Here is a 20,109-nt window from a genome sequence, read left to right on the forward strand (position 1 = left end):
GTCTGCTCTCTCTTTTTCTCACGCCATCCCCTAGTTTCCTGGCGTATCGTCGCCACACGCAGACCATTACAATTTCAGTTACATTTTAATTAGCAGAGAATACTAATGTTTCGCGAGTGGCGGTCGCCAGCAAGTAGCCAATGAGCGGCCAAGTTGACTCCTGCAACTCGAGCCCGTTCCAGAACCCGACCACTCGACCGCGCGCGCCCTCCGCCGCGCTCCTGTTCCCACTATTACGGCTCGGCAACCCCGTGAAACCGACATGCATTTCACACCCCATATTCGCCACTTTATACGCGGAGCGGCTGGCCTGGCGCAAAAACGAACGGAAGAAAGAAAACACGCGCGCGGGGGTGAGAACAAAACGAAAGCAACGTGCTGTGTTCCTCATTTATGTTATTAGCTCCCACTTTGGCGCCGAGTGTTCTTCACAGTAAAAAGTAAAAAAAAAAAAAAAAAAAAAAGAGAAAAAAGAAAAAGCGAGCAAAAAGAAAGGAACGCAACACCGTTGGAAATAAACTACGCTGTTACGCGCGCGTTTTCCGCGTTTTCTGGCCTCTCGCTTTTCGCAATTAACGCGCTCGTTGGAATGCACACGGGAGAGCAGGGATTTCTGCAGATTGTTTCTGTAGCTTCGATCGTGGAAATTTTGTTGTTGGTGCGAAAGATTAAGTGAAAGATCTTGATATACGCAGGGAGGTAGAGAAGTTAGATAATTGGAAATTGGGGGGTGAGATAGAGCGAGGTCAGAGGAATATTCGAATAATATAATACTTCCTAAGTCATAAACTTCCCTTGCTTCTTAGCTGGACGAAATTCCGAAAGTTTCGTATCGACGGTCGTACAACAAATGCGATTATCGATGTCTCGCATCGTTCATCCCCTAAAACGACGGGGAGTAAAGCGCGCGGTCGACCCCACGCGCTCGTTCAACCCTCTCTCTTCGTCTCTGTCGGGCTAACGTACTTTGTTTTGGAACTTGTCCAGAAATAATGTCGCGCGGGTTAAGCTCGATAGATATAAGATATCAATAAAAAAAAGACGAGTTTAGAAAGAAAAAAAAAGAAAAAACAATTATTGTATTTCGCGGACGATAAGTATCGTTCAACTCACATTAACAAGCCATGTCACTCTGTCTCAGAAGCCTGGGAAGTATACACCACTGACCTGAAGCAAACAGAAACCATATTATGTTATAAACAATAAATAATGAGGAAAAAAAGTTAAACAGACGCGAACTAATTATCGAACTAATTTAAATATGTAATTTAACAACAAAAATAGAAGCTTTATTGATCCTTTCGAGCGTGGTAGTATTATAACTTTCCAAACTACCACCTGATACGTAATTATGAACAAGACGACAGTAAGTAGTCTCAGTTGTAATACTGTCTTTCGATCGAAATAGAAGGTAGAGTAGTGATTAACGTTGTATGAAGACATAAGTAACACCACTCACAAGGCAACCCTTCCCACTGCTTTGACTTATATGAATACCTATGCATCACCGTGACGTATCGCTATTTTTTTTATGAATCATTTAAAGACCATCAAGGGTGTACCGTTCCGAACCTTTCGGTGTCTATCATCTAAACTTGAATCCTGTCAGACAAAGACAATGTGGCTGCGATTTAGGGTGCCTCCACTCGTCGAAAACCATTCTGACGTATCCTTCGACTGGACGCGAGCTCGCCAATGAGGCGGCGGTGCCGTTAATTAACGAACTCGAAAAGTAACGTACTGAAAGTACAACTCGACGAAGCATTGAGGGGTTCCGGGGGACTAGTCGAGGAGGAAGGGAATGAACGAGTCGAGCGCAGGACGGAAGCGCGCGCGTATAAAGGGTCGGTGTCTGGCCAGACGGGCAGAAATGAAGCAGCAAGGGTTTTGTTTGTCCGGCTGTCCACCCCTTTCCTTCCCCCAGTTCACCCCCGCGGGCTGGAGCCCTCGCTGTATGAACCTCGCGGTCCCCTTCAACCCCTTCTGTTCCACCTCTAACTCCATCCTCCGGCACCGCTTCGTCTCTCCTCGCCTCTCTGCTTTTCTACCTCCTATCCGGGCCTTCCCCTTAGCCCCCCCCTTCCGATCTACCCATCCTATGTTACATCCTTCTTACACCCTGAACCTCCTCCCCTATTGCCGTGTTACAATGCACGTGTGTACACTGTTTGCCCACATTCTCTCGCATATATCTTGGCGAGCTATAATATTGATTACTTCGAACGAATTTCAACAAGCCTCGTATTACTCGTATAGCGTGAGCCGAGACCGTCGCTACAACGTTCCTACGATTCTCTCTGTCGATCGACACATCGTTCCTCCCTTTTACAAACCCGTAGCAGCCCTTTTGCATCGAAATGAAATGCTCCTTCCTGTTCCGCGTTCTGTAAACCAGCGTTCTTTAGCCCGCTGGCCTATCTTTACTCTTCTAACAAGCGACGCAATGCAGACTTTTCACTTGCGCCTCGTTCAAATTAGCCCCTTCATACAGACTCTCTTCCTGCAATTTGGTTCCACCGGTTCTACCGGCGCTACTTTCCGGTTTCGTAACCAGTGTACCAAGGGTCAATGATTAAAACCACGACTACTGAATATATCTCTGTGCGAGAGCCGCTCTGGTTGGAACCTTTCGTTTTCCCTTCAATTTTCCACGAAGATTGAAATAAACTTTATCGTTTGTCCACAATGTACCGAGCAGGACGTTACGTACGTTCCGTGCGCAGTCAATTTTTCGAGTCCTTTCCAAGAGAAGCCGCGTGTTCCGGCTAATAATTGGCGAATGAAAAATGCAACAATACCGGAGAGAGAAAGCCAGTTGTAACTCACTGCTGTGGCAATATTCAGCTAAAAGACTCGTCATTCCGCCCCAGTAAACGGCCACACGACTGAAATTGCGTCACGACCATCCCGCCAACGTTTAATTTCATTCGCGATCTTTCCACCCTTGTCCGCCCCCTTTCCCACCCCCGGTTTCAACGTTGCTCTCCTCTCTCTGATTCGCATCACCGCCAACACCGTATGTCGCGAATCGAAGTACAAAGAAGCAATAGTAGAAATAAGATAATTGCTATTACAATTGCAATTTCACCCAGGACGATGAAGCCGCGGAAGAGCGAAAGAGAGAAAGAGACAGATCCGGAGACGAAAAGAGAGAAAGTCAGAGATGGGACGGCGATGGTGGTAACTGCCACAGAGAGTTCAACTACAAAGTACGTTAATGTCGTGCTCACACCCCCTTCCCATGCACCCTCAGCGTCGCGCCAATGCCGCAGAGAGTTTGTTGTCGAAGCTTCGGGGATTACACAAATGAGGTTGTTCAGCGAGAGAAATGTACATCCCGCTACAAAGCTGCTCGCGTTCAGCCACGTACGGAATTAAAAAAGAGGGAGGGTAGGGAACGAAAGGTGAAAAAGTTCTGCTCCGCTATCGCTCGTATCGCGGACAATATTTTCTTTGCTGAAAGCCCTGTGCCGCGTAGAATGGGATTTCCATCGACCCGCTTCCGTTTAAACCCTTCAAGAACGGAACCCGCTTTTATCGAGACCCTTCTTCCGTCAATATTGTCCTGTACATGTTTTTACACGCATCTTTCGAGGAAATCACCCTTTCAGCCTATGCATGATGTATCAGTGATTGTCTATTGAACGACCGATGGAATATTTTACATCCATAGAAATAACCATTTATTCTTCCGAGTATAAAATATAAAATAATCTACACGTTGCAACGACTTGACTTCGATTAATCGACTAGAATACGTGTGCGCGTACGTATTCGATACGTTTCATAGAAACGAGAAGGCGAGGTACACGAAGAGAGAAACCAAAGAGGAGACAGTCAGCCCCTGTACTAAGCATACCGTAGGGGTTAGGGATAGTAATTGTATACGTACTAAGAGAATGGGGGCAAGGTAAACAAAACTATGTAAGATTGCCCCATTAATATACATATCTCTTGGTTCAGTTGGGCCGTGAGAGAGCCGACCGACCCTCTCGTCGTGCTTCTACCGTTGTGCCTGTTAACGTGGAGGGGGGTGGGGGAGGGGTGAGTAGTCTTGGCCTTAGACTCTGGGGTTAGGCTTGTTCGAGAGCAAGCAGGGTACACAATGGATATTGAGACCATAATTTACGGCTGATTGTTAGCTCCGCGATCTATGGATTCCTCCATCTTAGGTTACCTCCATCTTCTATTCGACCACTTTCCGACAACTCCCTCATCCCCGAATTGTGTCGAATTTGTATTAGATCTGTAATAAGTACCTAGAGAATATGCGTATACCGAGCATTCTGAGTAGAAGACTACGACAACAAAGTAATCTCGTGAAAGATTTCCATGCGAGTAATGCCTATTCCCTAACGAGCTGTGCTTCGTTTCTTGCATCCAAGGATCAGCGGTCAAATCGCTGGAAGCAAAGATTTTACGACGCTTGGACGACGTTGAGAAATCGTTCGTAAATCTCTAAACGACTTCGAACGAAGTTTCAAACTATAATTTCCTAGATAAAATTTCAGGTGGAATAATGGAAACGATGGAGAAGTGGAAAGAGGAGGGATTGATTACGCGTGAAAACGAGGATAAGTTTGTTTACGAACGGTATCGTTAATTGACCAAAACTCGAGTGGAACTGTACCGTACGAGGTCACCCACTCTCTGCTTATCCGACTGGCTTCGCAACAAGAACCCCGGTTATAAATTAATTACGAGGGTCAAATTCACAACTGGGTCCCATTCCACCAGACGATTTTGGAAGGGGGCGAATGTCTTACTAGTTCGCCGCTGGCTCAAGGGACCGAGTAAAGGAGGAGATGATGTTTGGCCTTCCTTACAAGGGACCAACTAACCATCCGACCGACCAACCTGCCACTTACCGAAGGATAATAACGTAGTAATCCTACCATGAGACACGGATGAAGTCCTTAATAACCCTATAAGCCCAAGATATATGTTGCATATCAATATACCAGAGACAACTGCTGTAGCTACATTATATTCCCGAGAAGCCTCCGACCAATTAACCTATCGTACAGTTGTATAGCTATAAAATCGATTATATGAAACACGAAATATATTAATTTGTACTTTATAGTTAATACGATATTTCCAATCTTACATACATTTATCATTTTTTGAAGATTACTTCTACAATTACATTAACTGTAACGTCAATTAAAATACGAAATTTCGACTTTTATCTTATAATTGATAATAATTAATACGCCTATGAATTGTAGTTGATACAACATTTTTTCAGTGTTACATATTTTAAATAATCTTTCGAGAAAGCTGTTATAATTATGTGATATTCGTTCGGAGCTATAAACTATTAAACTATTAAACAGTTATAAGGTTACAAGATCGACTTAAATACGAAATTCCAATTTATAATTTGTAGTTGATACGACATTTTCAATGTTACATATTTTGAATGATCTTCCGGTTTATCGAGTGTAATAATAATAGCAAACGCTTGTTTGTCTTCATGACTTGTAATAAAATATTCCAGTTGAATATTAAATATGTATGTATCGTATTGCTTGGTACGCGCACTCATAAACGGGCGCATCGCAGAATTCCAATTTCGGATCGATCTTCGGTAATTTTCCAAAATTTTCAAAAACCCAACGCGAATTTCAATAAAGCCCTAGTAATTAATTTGTAATTATATCACGAATGCCGGCAAATTCGTGTTACGTTGCATAGCGCGATAGGAATGCAACCGAGCTCAACAAGCGCCAATACGAAGTGCGTGATTTAGAGAGACGCATAAACGATATTCCGATATGGTTTCAATGCGATACTTTCATACCAGCAATCGAATCGACGAGCGAATTGACAAGTAACATCGCTCTCGAGTCTCACAGCTGGCCACACTTTTCCCACAATATTCGCCAATTGATTTTATTAATTTCCCCGAATGATCACAAAAAAGAGAGAGAACATCATTCAAGAATTATTCACACATTAACGATATGAATTACAATAGAATATCGATGATCAGAATTAATAGAATTTATCGATTATCAAAGAATTTAGGGATCGTGACCAACATGGTAAAAAAGATTGAAAAAGCAAAGAATCGTGACATTTCTATTAATTTATCATTTGTGTTTCTATTTATAAAATAGTAAAAAATATATTACAAATATTACGATTAAAAGTAGTAAAAAATTGTCAAATAAATTATTCGAACAATATGCGTGATTAATTTTGACGATCAAAGTTTCAGTGTGTTTCTATCAATTTAGATAGATCATCCCCAAATCATACAGAAAAATAGAAGAACGCATTTGTGGCCAGATTTGCGTTCTCTCACTGTGTATTCGTAACTTATTCTCTACCATACAATGTTTTCTTCTGACTCGCTCGCATGCACAAAATACGAGACACATCCGTGTCAGTGGTTTCGTGCAAACAGTAGATTAAACAACGAATAAAATCAAAACAGCGAATAAACAGCGGTTGCGTCGTGCACTGATGCAACTTTAAATATAGAAACTTTATATTGAGAGAGATACGAGGCTATCGTGGTGGCAGGTATTGGACTTAACGACATCGACATTTTATCCGCAGGACAGTCTTCACGCCCCCGTCTGCCAGGGCAAAAAACAACCATCACACTGCGCAGCGGACGGTGTTATGAGCTGTTTTCCTAACCGATGGGAGACAGGTGGCGGCGAAAGTGGACTTTAACAAATGGTCACTGCTAGCTAGCATGAGACGTGCCTACTTGAGATGCGGCACCAGGATCTATGCCTCCCATTTCTCATCGGCGCACTGCGGGCAAACAATACCCTAAACCAGCTATGTAAGAACTGTCGAGCACGAGTGAAGGACTTCGGGGCAAGTTGATCAAAGTCAAGGTACTTCCGCAGACCCTTGCCAAAACGTTCACGCCAATAACGCGTACAAGATGCGACTCGAACTTGTTCGCAGTTAGTTCTAGTCTTTGGAAGACGTGGATTCATTGGGAAATTCTCTGTTTGGTTAAACTTTAATAAATGAAGCTAAAGAAACAGATTAAATTAGGTGCTGTTTCGCTTTTAGAAGAGGACAATTTTTTTTTTCATGGTACACCTCGTTCATGTTACGATACATAATTTAAATTTGCATTTGCCAATGCTACTTGCAAGAACAAGTTACAAGTGGAATATAATGATCGTTCGATACTGCAATAACCTTTTAATTATTTCGGAGATTTACCTAACTTTGTGTATATGTCCTAATGTTTATAAACGGAGGGCGGTACGTGCAGTACCATTCATAAAAACTTGAACTTCATTTTTGCGAAAAATTAAATAAAGACTGTTTGCTGTTATTAACATGTATTAACGATTCATTATTGGAACAATGAACTCAATCTTGAGCGTATTACTTAACGTGTCAAATTTAAATAATTTAAAATACATTTGGCGCCTATTGATATCGTTGGAATAATTATGAGCGCCGATGTACGTATGTAGGCATGTTTACTATACAACTTTCTTGAAGAAGGAACGAACAGATTGCGAGAAAGTATTTTGCTAAACGATCGTCTACCGACGGTTTAGAGTTTACCGGGATATCGGGCGTAAACTGCCCTTAGGGACCTTGTTAGTTCAATTCGCCTGAACACCCTTTTCGTCGCGGAAAACTGCCACCCCTTGTTGACCACCCCAGACACCGTAAGTTTTCCGCGTATATTGTTACGTTGCTCTGAAAAGGGACGTTTATGGAAATATGCTTCCTGTTGTGGAATTCCTGGCCCCATCAGTAAATTCTCTTGCAACTTCGTTCAAGTAAAACTCGACGATAGCTACGTGTTCAGTTCTCCAGTATACCAAACGTACGGCGAGAGAAAGAAAAAGCTAGAACAAGCTGGAAAACACGCGAGAAGGGAAGGGAGAGCGTAGGGACGTGGATCCATGACGACAGAAAAGGGAGGAGACTGGCTGATCTTGTTCGACCAGCGGTCAGAGTATTGTCAAGGTATTGTCCTGCCTCGCTTCCAAAATAATCGTCAACCGGACCTAATGGGGTATGAAGTCCCGATATCAAAATAACTCATCCGTGTCCGGCGCGTGGTCAAACGCTTCGAGCCTTTCTCTTCGCGCGTTCATCGCCGCAGAGGCCCCCGAAAAGTTAAAAATAGTGCCAGTAAAAAAAACTCCTTTCACTGCTGTCTATTGTCCTGGATCCGCAGATAGAACACGGAGATGGTTTCGCGTCCACAGCAAAAATCTTGAAGCACTGACGATAACGCGCGTCGCGTTAGTTCGATTCCTTTGTTCAACGTAGAGAAACGATAACTTCCAGAGACGAAGATTAAAGGTTTTCCTTTTGCTAATGGCAACAGATTTTCAGTCCTTTTCACATTAATGTTCAACCGGATGGTTAAACGTTTCAACATACGTTTCAACGGCGTTACGAAACGAACGAATTATCGATTAAGCCATGTCCAAGAATGACGTTTAAATTTTTGATGCATTTGTATTTTAGTACACGGTCGTATATCGACAAAAGGAACGGTTATAACAACCTGAAACACGCTGTGTCACAATTTATGCAGACGGCACTAACGTTGCATTGTCATTCGACAAAATAGAAATTATTCCTAGCATAGCGTGAATATTATTGAAATGCAGAGTCGAGAAGATCATTTGAATATCGTTGGAAAATTCTGCGGTAACAAAGTTTGCGACCAACGACGTTCCATTGATTTTTCGTGACGTTATCTATCTGTAATTCGCGTAATCAGTGTATTTTCGTATGAACGTTGGAAATCAAATTTGACGACAAAACAAGACCGATGAAAACAACCAGCAAAATACATAATCCGTTCGAATTGGGCAATTGTCGCGAACGTATTTCTAATACACGATCAACAGGTTCTCTATCTTCTAAACAATTCCCTTGAAAGATCGTATTTGATATCAAACGGCTAAACGTATATCATCTTACAAGTATATCATCGTATCTAATTCTGTCTGTAAAATTGCACATTACCGCATATCTGTTATCTAAATATAATTTCATAAATGACTCAGAAATTTCTTTGACCTTTGACTGATGCTAAATTGAACAAACACTTATTGAAGTTTGTCTCTACACTATAATTATTGCGCTCGAAGTCTTTCTATTTTTACCTTCGAAGAATATACTATCTGTACTGCCTTTTAAATAATTCTATCTGCCAGTGATACCGATAACAACTTGAAATACTACAACAAACAGCCAGTCGCGAAGGCAACCGGTTTCGTACAGCAACACTTTAAACGAATATTCGACCGATATACTTCATCGTTACTTTAAATTATGCCAGGCAAACTAACCAACGAACAAAGCCATCCAATTAAAGTCAGACCGATCGAAACAAAGAAAGCCTTCTTAACAAGTTACCAACCGACTGTCGTACACTTTTATTCACCCACAATCGAATCTTCTCATTGAAACGATTAGAAACGAATGGCAGACAATCGGATCGATCGGCGGGCACCGACGAAACCGAGCTTACGTAACGGTTATCGGAAAGCGAAATTACCCTAAATAGTAACAGCCACGCTGGGTGGCAATGCCGTATTGGACGAACCGAAGGATAGCAGGAGCCGTTTGGTGTAAAAGGCGGCGGCAAAGGGGTTGGGGGAGGTGGGAGAAGGGTGCAGGCTGGTTTTCACCCTTGCAAGTCGAAAGTAGGAACCGCGACTATGGGTGAAGCTAAGTCTGTCCGTGTAATGGGGCATCGGCACGCGATTTCCAAGCCTCTGCGCCCCGTTCGCGATTCTAACTTTCAACTTCGCCCAGAACCTAGCGCCCACCCACTAAATCCGGCCCCCTCGTCTCACCGGTGTGCCTCATCCCCGCGGTACAGGGTGTTGCGCTGTGACTTATCGGCTCTAATTATTCGCCAGCAAGAAAGCGGGTAGAGAACCCAACGATCAGACCTGCCACCCTCGTAAAGTAGCTTTTCTCCGACGCATCGTTGCACCACCACCACCACCAACGCGACGTACAGTCGTTGTTTAGCCGTTTCGTCAGTCGATCGCGAACCCTACAGTTTCATTCGTGTGTCGTGAGGTGGTGAGTTTGGAGATAGAGCCATGTACTATACGTAATCTACGCGGTTTAAGATCGTTTTTAAATATTTCAGCTTCAAATAGCCGGATTTAGATTCTACGTAATTTAACGAATAACAGTCGAGTCTGAATTTAAAATTTCAGAAATATATCGACCGAGATCCGAGTCAAAAACTTGAGATGTAACTGTTAAATTTAAATTCACGAATTCTTAATTGAGATTTTAAAGTTCAAATCGAACATACTCCGCTTCTCTGGTTTAGGTTAAGCCGACAAGTCGATCCTAGACAAAAGGCGAGAGTCTTGCCTGGAGTCGAGCGATGTCGACTGGAATTAGGCTGCTTGGCTATCGCGTAACTACCGACCATCTTTGACCGGTGGCTACCCTCTCTCTAAACAACGGTTTTCAACGGTCCTCGCTTTGGTGTGATAATTTTTCAATTTGGCCTCATGCGTTATTGACGTCAGTAGACGTGCACCGACATTAGCAGCTCTTTTGACGAGGAGTCTGAGTGGTCGTCGCACAAAACAATGCTAACCCCGTGGTATCATTCAGCCCCACCAACACCCCCTGCTCCGCCAGCCTCCTACAGCCCGACCCCCTGTTTTAACCCTACGGGAATAAGGAGAGTCGCAATGTAAGCAACACACAACACGTTGTGTGCACCCATGTTTTTTACATTAGCCAGACGATACTTGCCCCAGAGTATGAGAGAGCTTGCCAGTGTGGAATGTCTATGGTACGCGCGTCTGTGTGTGTTTGCAAAACTTCTATGTGCTGGTTACAAGTTCCCTAGCTCTTAGTAACCTTCTGCATTTCCCTGATCCCCTGCGACCCTATTGCGTCGAGGAGGCCACCGCCACGGAAGCTGTTTCCAGTTCTTCGCTAACTACCATTAAGATTTTTCTAAAAATCGATGACGAATCAAAAGTTCCGCGTGTATATCCTTCTGGAGAGATCGAAACGGAGAAAAAAAAAATATGTAATCAAAAAATATCGAGCTCTAACTTCCCAAAATCGCATGGTAAGATGTCTCGGTGAAACTTGAACTGAAAGTCCAAGACGCGTATACAAGATATCGCATAAACAAGACCGCTATCTAGACGCCACGCGGCCGACATCGTGTGCATCGTGTACACTTGGCTGGCGCGTCGATGCCTCGTTGCCTCGGTATACGTTGCAGCGTGTTTAATATATAACGACGATTGTATATACATGGAACGGACGGAGAGTAGCGATAGAGACGGAGATGAATGGGGTAAAGTGGAGGAGGTCGACGTTGATACGGCGAAGGAGGAACACAGGGGGGCAAAAGCGGTAGTAGTAGACACAAGTAGAGGAAGAGAGAGAGAGAGAGAGAGGCAGAGTGGACGCGCAAGATAGAAATACAGGGATGAAGGGGTAACACGAAGATACGGGGTAATGGTGGTGGTGACGACGAGGGTAGAACAACCAGTCGTTTGTCGTCCGACAGATAAACAACGTCGTTATTGTAAATGCATTGGATCAACATGCTGCGGGGCTTCATTGGCGGCTTTTCTTCGCGATACGACCTACGAGAGGTTCTGGTTGTTTACGAGATCGATAGTCCGATCAGGAGGATCGATTTTATCGTATCGCGTCCGCCTCCCCAGGCGGAGAGAAACAATCGTTGTAACGCGCGCGTTGTACCGGGCCCGGTTCCTTTCTCTCTTTTTAGATTTCCGCGTATCCAAAGACCTCTCGTGCCTCTGCCTCTCGTTTACGTTCCGTCCTTCTCTTTGTCTCTTTCTCGTCTGTCCGCCCGTTCGTCTCGCTCGTCGGATGGATTCGAGAGAACGTATAGAGAATAACAAGGCGGATCACGTGACGCAGGTACAGATGCGTCGAAATTACACACCGGACACCGTCGTTTCGCGTACAAAATATTTGTTCCAGTATAATATATACTGATTCGCAGTCGCGCGTACGACGCAGTGTTTTTCCATTACACCCACGAGGCAAATGCTCCGCACGATCCGTAAATCATGCATCCCGGAACGGATCAAAAATACGACGTTTCCGCGGATCCTTTCGATCGCGATTATTGCACTTTTCACTACGACATAAAGTTGAGAACCGAATCCATACGTTCGACTGATGATGTTTCACCTTCCTGTGAATTTCGAAATAGAGTGAACGATGTAACGAATGTATTACAGAAAATACATCGAAGCGTCTTTTCGTCCCTCCAAGGGTAAACGAAATATTAAGATCAACTTTCTCTAAAAAAGGAAAAAAATTGTAAGAAACTGCCTGTAAGGGAAAAAGGCATCGTAGAAAAAAAGTGGAAGCGGAATGTTTCGATTTCTCGGTCACATTAGACGATGCTATGACGGACTGTACGGTGACCATGAGAGCCCAATGCCCGCTGTTTGTTCCTCGTTTTATCTCGAACGTAAACACCGCATGGAATATATAGGAGGTGGCGCAAGCAAGAAAGGGAGACAGACAAATAGGCGGAGTGTTGTACCTGGTCACACGGAGAAGAAGGACGGACAACGACCACCGCCTGCCTGGCCACGCAAAGACCTGGACTGGAGGAAAAAGGAAAAATGAAAATAGAAGGACGAACGGACGGACACTGGATAAACAAGGGGCAATAGAGATAAACAGAGAATATTGCGAGGAATATGCGCAAACACGAAACTCTCATTCTTCCTCACCCTCTGCACACTTTTCCTACTTCCTTCTACTCTTTCCCACCTCTATTCGTTCCATCTCTTTCTTTCTCTCTCTCTCCCTTCATCCCAACCCTTCGATGTCCCCCTTTTCGCTTTCGTTTGTTCGAACGCACGTGTTCTCTTCTCCTGACCTTCGTCGCTCGTTTGGCATCCGCTTTTACAAGCGCACTTCTCTTCTCCTTCGTTCGCGCTTACCCGATCCAACCGGGGCGGCTTAATTTATGCCTCGAGATGTTTCGTTAAGGATTTTTATTCCAATTCCCTCCGCACGATGCATTCGTGGCGAGAATCAACTACTTAACGACGAGCGCTGTCATCGTCTCTACTATTCGCCCGTTTTTTTCCCTCCGCGAACGCTTTCGACCCCGCACACGCAATTTATAGCTCGTCGTGTCGAGGTTCATTAAAATTAAACACCGTCGCGCTTGTTTTCCTTATTTTCGTACAGTCGCGAAGAAGACTGGAAACGGAAAGAACGGAAAATCGGGTCAACGTTAACGGCATTCCCGATGTCTCAAAAAAGAAGGGTCGTACCGTTTTCGACGCGATCTTTCATTCCGATGATTGATGCGCGCCAGGGCTTTTCTTCAATTAGCAGACGCTCTCCTTTTCTCCGTTCAGCCTCCCTCCCTACTTCTCTGATTCGATTACTGGGCCGTTCATTATGCCGATGAATTTAAAAATATACAAACATCATTATTCATCGCGGCGAGAAAATAAATTTCCTTCGAACCGATGAAAAACAAGCCACGGACTGATCTTTATCCAGTAATCTCGTTCCTGTACTATTCAAAAAAGAAAAAGACTGTCCTCACCTTCCTTTACCTCGAGCATTACCAACATTATCGACGTGATATACGAGACGTCGTGGAATATCAGTGTGAAAAATCGAACAGTCGCGTTTCAATCGTGCCATTTCTCGGTCGGTTACGAGGTTCGATATGAAGGTGTCCGAAAAATTCGTAGTGTCCACCACTCAGGTCCACGGAGTGGCGATATAGGGGCGAGACACGGAAGGGAATGAATGCAGACGGGACAGGTAAGGTATTTGACGGTCTATGGGACCGGGGGCACGTCGAGGGCAGACTATATAATTTCCCTTGAGGGAGATCGGGATGGGCGATACGAGGTCGGAAGGGGTAGCGAAAAGAGGGGGCCAGGGGTGTGAGGGAGATCAGCGTGTTTTCCAGGTGGAGAGGTGTGCTGTGCTCATCCGCGAGCCCATCAACGCAACCATCCTCCGACAATCGATTATTATCTTTCCAATTTGCATAGCAACCGAGCTCTTGTTCAAATCTGCACCCCCTGTTTCGACCCCTTTGGCAACCCCTTGCAAATCCTACTTCGCTGCTGCGACTCCTCGTTCGGTATCGTTTCTGTAACGTGCTCTACCTTTTTTTTTTCCTCTCCTCTTTTTCTCTCCTCTTCAATCGAGCCGAGCGTGTTCGCGTTCGATCGTCTTTCGCAGGGATAGCTTTTCGACGTTCCCGTGAACCAATCTGTTTGGGGATTTTCTAGGAGAATGACACGTTTCAGTGACGTTCTACGGATCGATTGAATATCAAGGGACGAGAAAGATACGAATCTAAAATTTTTTTCCTAAAGAATGTGAGAAGAACAATAAGGTTGGCGAGGTCGCGCGGTAGGAAAGTAGCTGACAACTTTGGCTTTCCGGGATCTTTTCTTTTAGCGCCCTTGAAGAATGGACGTGTCACGCTGGTGGGTGGCTTGAAGAAAGGGAGGGTGAAACCCCTCCTTTATAAAATCTTTGACGCGTCGCACGGCGAACTACCGGCGTGGCAGTCATTAATAACTTTTAGGTGGCAGATTTTGCGCGTATTAATCCACCATATTATACCGCGAGTCTGCAGCCGTCCTCTGCCATCAGTCCCCTTCTTGCTTTTGCCTGCTTGGGTTCCGTCCACACTCTCTCCCCCTTATAACCAAGAGGGCGACCGGATAGCTGAGTCGACGTCTCCTTAATGAAAAATCTGAATCCCGAGTCCGCCTTTTCTTTCACCCACTATTCTCCACGGATTCTCGATCCTCTGCTAATGGTAATGACCGTCGCGGAATCGTGAAACTCACTGGTAAAAAGTGTTAAATCTCAAGCGTTTTCTTTCTTCTCCTCTTGCACTGTAACCTGGCTTCGTTCCTTGTCCCAACAGCGATATTCGCTGGAACTACGAAGGATAAATCTAAGAAATTTCCAGACGATATAGCTTCCTGGTATCTAGACTTGAATTTAGTTTATCGTCTTGGCAAAACCTGGCCATGCACACTGGTATTTATATCCATCGTTTAGACAAACAACTTGGACTTTTCTCATTCCTCCGTTCGCAAGAACAGCCACTAAAGGCTCGCGTAACATGCTCGCGTGGCAAATTAACAAACGTCGGAGGAATGAGACGACTCTCGGTTCCACCTTCTACGATATTACCTTGCTTCGACCCCCGTCAACCCCCTTCGGCGTTTCATATACAGAGACGTATACACACACTCTTTCTCCCATCATAGCGAGAAGGTATATTGTCGAGCGGCAACGAAGGTAGACCGAGCAAATTTCGTGTACAATTAGAAGGCTTTTGTAGAAGCTAAACTGCTAATAGCCGCTGAAGAAGGAAGCACCGTCTCTTACTTCTCCGCCGCTACGTTCCAGCCACCCCTCGTCTTGTCTCTTCACCACCGTGCGCACCTCATTTCGCGTGACAGTCGTCCTTCTGCTCGTATCTACCTCTTGTCGTCTTCTCCTTCCCTCTTTCTCGCACCCACTAAGGTCCTCCGTCTTACACGTCGGTCCCTTCGTTTTCCAACCCTTTCTAGAGCTCGCGTTAAAGTCAGAACCTCGCCCTTCCTCGCGGAACCTAGCCACCAATTCACTCCTCCTGAAAGTCCTTGCGAGGCACGCCGCGCCGTGCTGACTTCTCTCGAGAGAGTCGGCCTCTCGCCAGATCGAGGTAAGAGAATTCGCTGTTCCGCTATGGCTCGTGCCAGGAGACTTATCGTGGATTATAAACTAGGATTGTTTTCATTAAACCTGGCGTTCAGTGCGTTCAACCAACCCCTTGTTCGCACCCTTTTCGGCGGGCGAGCGAGTGTGTACCTTATTGAGTGTCGTAAGAATCTTGTCTGGCGGTGTTCGCATTTGTACGTACATCCCTTAATCGCTAAGGGCGAGCTACTGTCTTTGCTACATTGAATTTTTTATGATTTCGTAATTTTCGATACGATTTAAAGACAAGGGGAGATTTAGAGCCTGCGATATTTAGTCCTCTTGGTACTTTTATTATCAACAAATCCAGTAAAAATTCGATGTAAAAACGAACGATAAGAATCGTTTCACGACTGTTCTACGAATAGACAACCGTTTCTCATTTTTCTGCCTACGTATCAGCGTTGCAAGAATGCCGGTAGATAAAGTAGCCGCGAAGCGGAACGAAGAACGAGATAGAGGCTAAGAACTAAGCAGAAGAAGGCGTGACGATAACTGGGCTAATGTGCAATAATGAACACGGTTGCTTATCAAATGGCCCTGACGGTTCTCTTCCTGCTGCTTCTTTAACTCACGCCAGTTTCTTTCATGAACCGCGAAACTTGCTCGTAACAACGTCTAACGATCGTTACTCTCGGCCCATTATTTAATATTTTACCTCGCCGAGTCTTTCGTTTCGCATCGTTTCCTCGTCCTTTGATATCGTTAATTAAAATTCTACCTTCGTTAGCCAATCGGAGACGTCACGGCACAGAAAGATGGAATCTTACAAGGCAAACAGACCGATCTTCTGCTCGACGTGCAACACACTCCAACCTCAAACGAAATACGTTCGTTATTGGTTCCCTGTATACGCGGCTCATGTAAGACCAACACCAAAGACGTGTATGTAAGAGCACGTACATACGTATATGTACATATACTATGCATATGGAGTTCCTCGTGCTAAGAATAGGTAACATACAGACGGTCAGATATAGCTAGGACTTTGTGCCTATAAGCGAGCAGGTCATTGGCATTAGGGGTTGGAAGGGTGTGCATTTGCACGACGTGTGTACTCGTATGCGATTTAGTTCCTCCGTGGCCGGTTGCTTTCCGATACCGGTTGCCAGTATCGGCCACGTTTTGTACTCCAATTGGAACACAGTCAGCCTGCCAGATACGCGGAGGGGGTAGGCGAGGGCTGATAAAAATGGGGAAAAAAAGAACGAGCAGAATCCCAGGCAGCGAAAGTTCCCAGGTGATTGGTCGTGGGAAATATCGCGGTTAGGAGGCGACTGATAAAGTGGATCGATGAGTCGATGCGGAACACCGAATATTTGCCGGTATTCGACGGTGTGCGCAAATTTTGCACACAAGTATAAATAGGCGAAACTTTTGCAGCCACATGAATAACGGAGATATATATCGTTCGTACTGTCTGAGAATCGAGAAATCCATGCACATTGCAGAACAATCAATCCATTAGTCGTTCGAGTTGTTGCAAAAATAAATTCGTAACGGTCTTACGATCGATGGAAATCAAATTTGTTACAGATTTCAATAAATACATACAAAAGTATTAAGGTTGATATCGTCGTTTCTATTTCTTTACTCGTTCGACAGAAAGCTAAACTTAACCGATCAATCGGCGCTTCTATATCGTTTTCTATAGATTGGTGACGAGAGCAACAGTTAACATCAGGCTAAACCCAGGTTGATACTGGTTTACAGATATCAAGTATGTCCAGTTTACGATCGATACAACCGTTCATACGGCGCTGGAATTAGAATGGTTTAGAGGGTAAAATTGCACCTGTGTTACGACTGATATTTTATCTCGCTTTTTATTTTACCCTTCTTCCTATCTTTTCCCTCGTATCCACGTACACGAACGTGTGTGTGTTATTCGTCCAACAATTCCGGTGAATTTAATTGTTTGATTATTAACGCTTTCGGGGTATCCCATCGGTGATATAAAGCGCGCGAAATAACGCTAGTAAATTATCAAAAATTGCCGTTGCGGCCGGGGCTACTGCAAAATATAAATTCTCACGCAATTTTGATACCGTCCAGATGAATATTTCGAGAGCCGCATCGATAATAATCAGAATTTTAAAAGGCACAATTAATTGATTGTAACGCGGTGCATCAAAGGTTAATGTTATACGCTAGTTACATACGTATTACCAGCCTGGCAAACGCGAGTAACGCTAGGAATTCATCATTATTGGTACGTAGGTATGTAGAATGCCGTATCGCAGATTAAATACACTGGACGGTGCGTGCGCGTGCGATAAAACCGTACCATCCACGGTGATATATTATTTTTATTCATTTATATACCGCATAAAATATTATGAACGATCGCGTTACATCATTAAAAATGTACGATTCCTTTGATCCAGTGCATTCCATCCCCCTTGCTTTTCTTAAAGCCTGTGCAACCAGTACCACCCTTTCACGTGTGTCTTTTTTTCCATTCCCTCGTAGAATCGCGTTTCAAACACAAAAATTTCAATTCGCTCACGACGACGCCGCTGACAACACAGCCCTTTTACAACATAATCATATCCTTTATCATCGATCGTGCCAATCCACCAGCGTCTCGTTACACATCGTGAACGCCGTTCCAATACGAACTGTGAAAAATCTCGTGTAAACTCTCCGATACACCATTTTCGCAATTTCCCTCGTGGTGGACACGGTATTATAGTTGCATGTAATGGAGCACAAATAATGAATCCGTGCCACTTATCATTCGACAGATTTTATCAAAATCTCTGTAAAGCTACCAGAGAGAATCGTGGTCCACCGATGGAGAAGGTTCGCGTAATAACAGTAAAAACGAATGTAGCTCGCGTCAGCGTGATCCGGCCAATACTTAAAGCCTATACATATACACGTGGGCGGTCACCTTCGGCTAAGTGCAAGTCTGAAGATATCGCGCTGAAAGGAAGAGCTCCGAGGAGGAGGGAAAGTGCGAGAGCATAAAATACCGTTCCGACTAGCTGTCCGCGTTATCGAAACACGCAATGCCACGGATTACGAGGAAATATGTGTGCACGGTTCAGATACACGCTCGTACGTCCAAGGAAGCGTCGTATCGATATACGCTGCGAGCCTCGAGCAAGGATACTCGCAAATTGCTACCGCGAAGGGTGACTGAAAAACCTTCGAGGAAGATCATTTAGAGACGTTAGTTAGGTACGTGGAAGCGGAAATAGATTCGAGTCACCGTAATAGTTTCAACTGTTGACACGGATCGAGGGAATTGGACAAACCGCGTTAGCCGTCTAACGATAATTCTATTTACCAAGAGTTAGCGGAAGAACGATCGCGTTAATTGCGAGACGACATCGGGACGAATAAGTCTGAAATATTTAACGCGTCAATAACTCAATCAGAGTCTGTTCTGGTTTATTTCGCGCTCACGAGTAAGCAACGTAGACACGCCTGGCCTGTGAAATCAGTCGATATTCGCGGTAAACTCGACTCTCAAGACTCGACTCGCGTCTCGATCTAGCGATTATTAAACGTGGAAACACGTAAGTGCTGGTACTCTCTTGCATTTCCTTCGAGTTGAAATTGCCGAGTGGTTTCATCAAAGGGTTTGCTCGCGTTTAATCGTGTATCAACGCCTAATGACACTGAGCACGCGTAAAGCAAAGACCGAACGGTACGAATAAGTTTCGTTTAAACAGCGTTATCGGGCTTAACACTAGGCGCAGCTACTTTTCCACCCTATTGTAGTCACGTGCGTGCTTTATGCAGTCAGATATTGGTCGCTGCAACACGCTAGAAAATACGGTTCGTTATATCGCCGCGCCGGTGTCCGTTTGCATTCACGTAAGTGCGCATGCAAGTACGAATAAACAATGACCAATACACCGGCTCGGCAAGATCGCGTGTCCCGCGAGACTAGGAGAGCTCGCGCGTGAACCCTATTCTCCACATCCCCTGCGCCAGAGTCCAGCAACCGAGAGAAAACCCACCCGGTTATCGATACAACGTTGTATGCCCGTCGACGTTTCACACTCGGCTAACTCTTCTCTCTTTTACTCTGTCCTTCTCTCACCTTCTCTACTTCTTCGTTTCTTATTTGTAAATTCGCCTTCCTCCCCCGTCCTTAGTCACCCCAAGCCGCACACGCTTTTAACCGCACAGAAAATTATTGCATATTTGATCGCGTAGTTTAACCAGCCGTGCCGTTATCGCGAGTCCGACGCGATACATTTGTAATTACCTTGTTCACGCCGAACAAGTAATATTGGTTATCTCAGCGAGATTGCCGCGCCACGGAAACCATAATCGAACGTTAATTGAATTTTAATTCTACGATAAAGAGAGAACAGTCTGGAGCGGTAGAGGGGAGAAAAAAAGGAG

At 44.6% G+C, this 20,109-nt stretch overlaps 1 protein-coding gene across 14 annotated transcripts in view; it reads right to left on the reverse strand.

The window, feature by feature from the left end:
* LOC117231781 (forkhead box protein P1-like) overlaps positions 1 to 20,109 on the reverse strand; it is a 245,733-nt gene that overhangs the window by 157,693 nt on the left and 67,931 nt on the right. For 3 of the 14 annotated variants that reach the window (XM_033490540.1, XM_033490538.1, XM_033490539.1), the window contains exon 2: positions 1,114 to 1,167. The exons of the other annotated variants lie outside the window; for them this stretch is intronic. The gene's annotated coding sequence lies outside the window, so the exon portion shown is untranslated. The remainder of the gene's footprint in view (positions 1 to 1,113; positions 1,168 to 20,109) is intronic. 14 annotated transcript variants of the gene reach the window in all.

The sequence above is a fragment of the Bombus vosnesenskii genome, unplaced genomic scaffold (assembly GCF_011952255.1).
Source record: "Bombus vosnesenskii isolate JDL3184/JDL3185 unplaced genomic scaffold, Bvos_JDL3184-5_v1.1 scf7180000013273, whole genome shotgun sequence".
Classification (NCBI taxonomy): Eukaryota; Metazoa; Arthropoda; class Insecta; order Hymenoptera; family Apidae; genus Bombus; species Bombus vosnesenskii.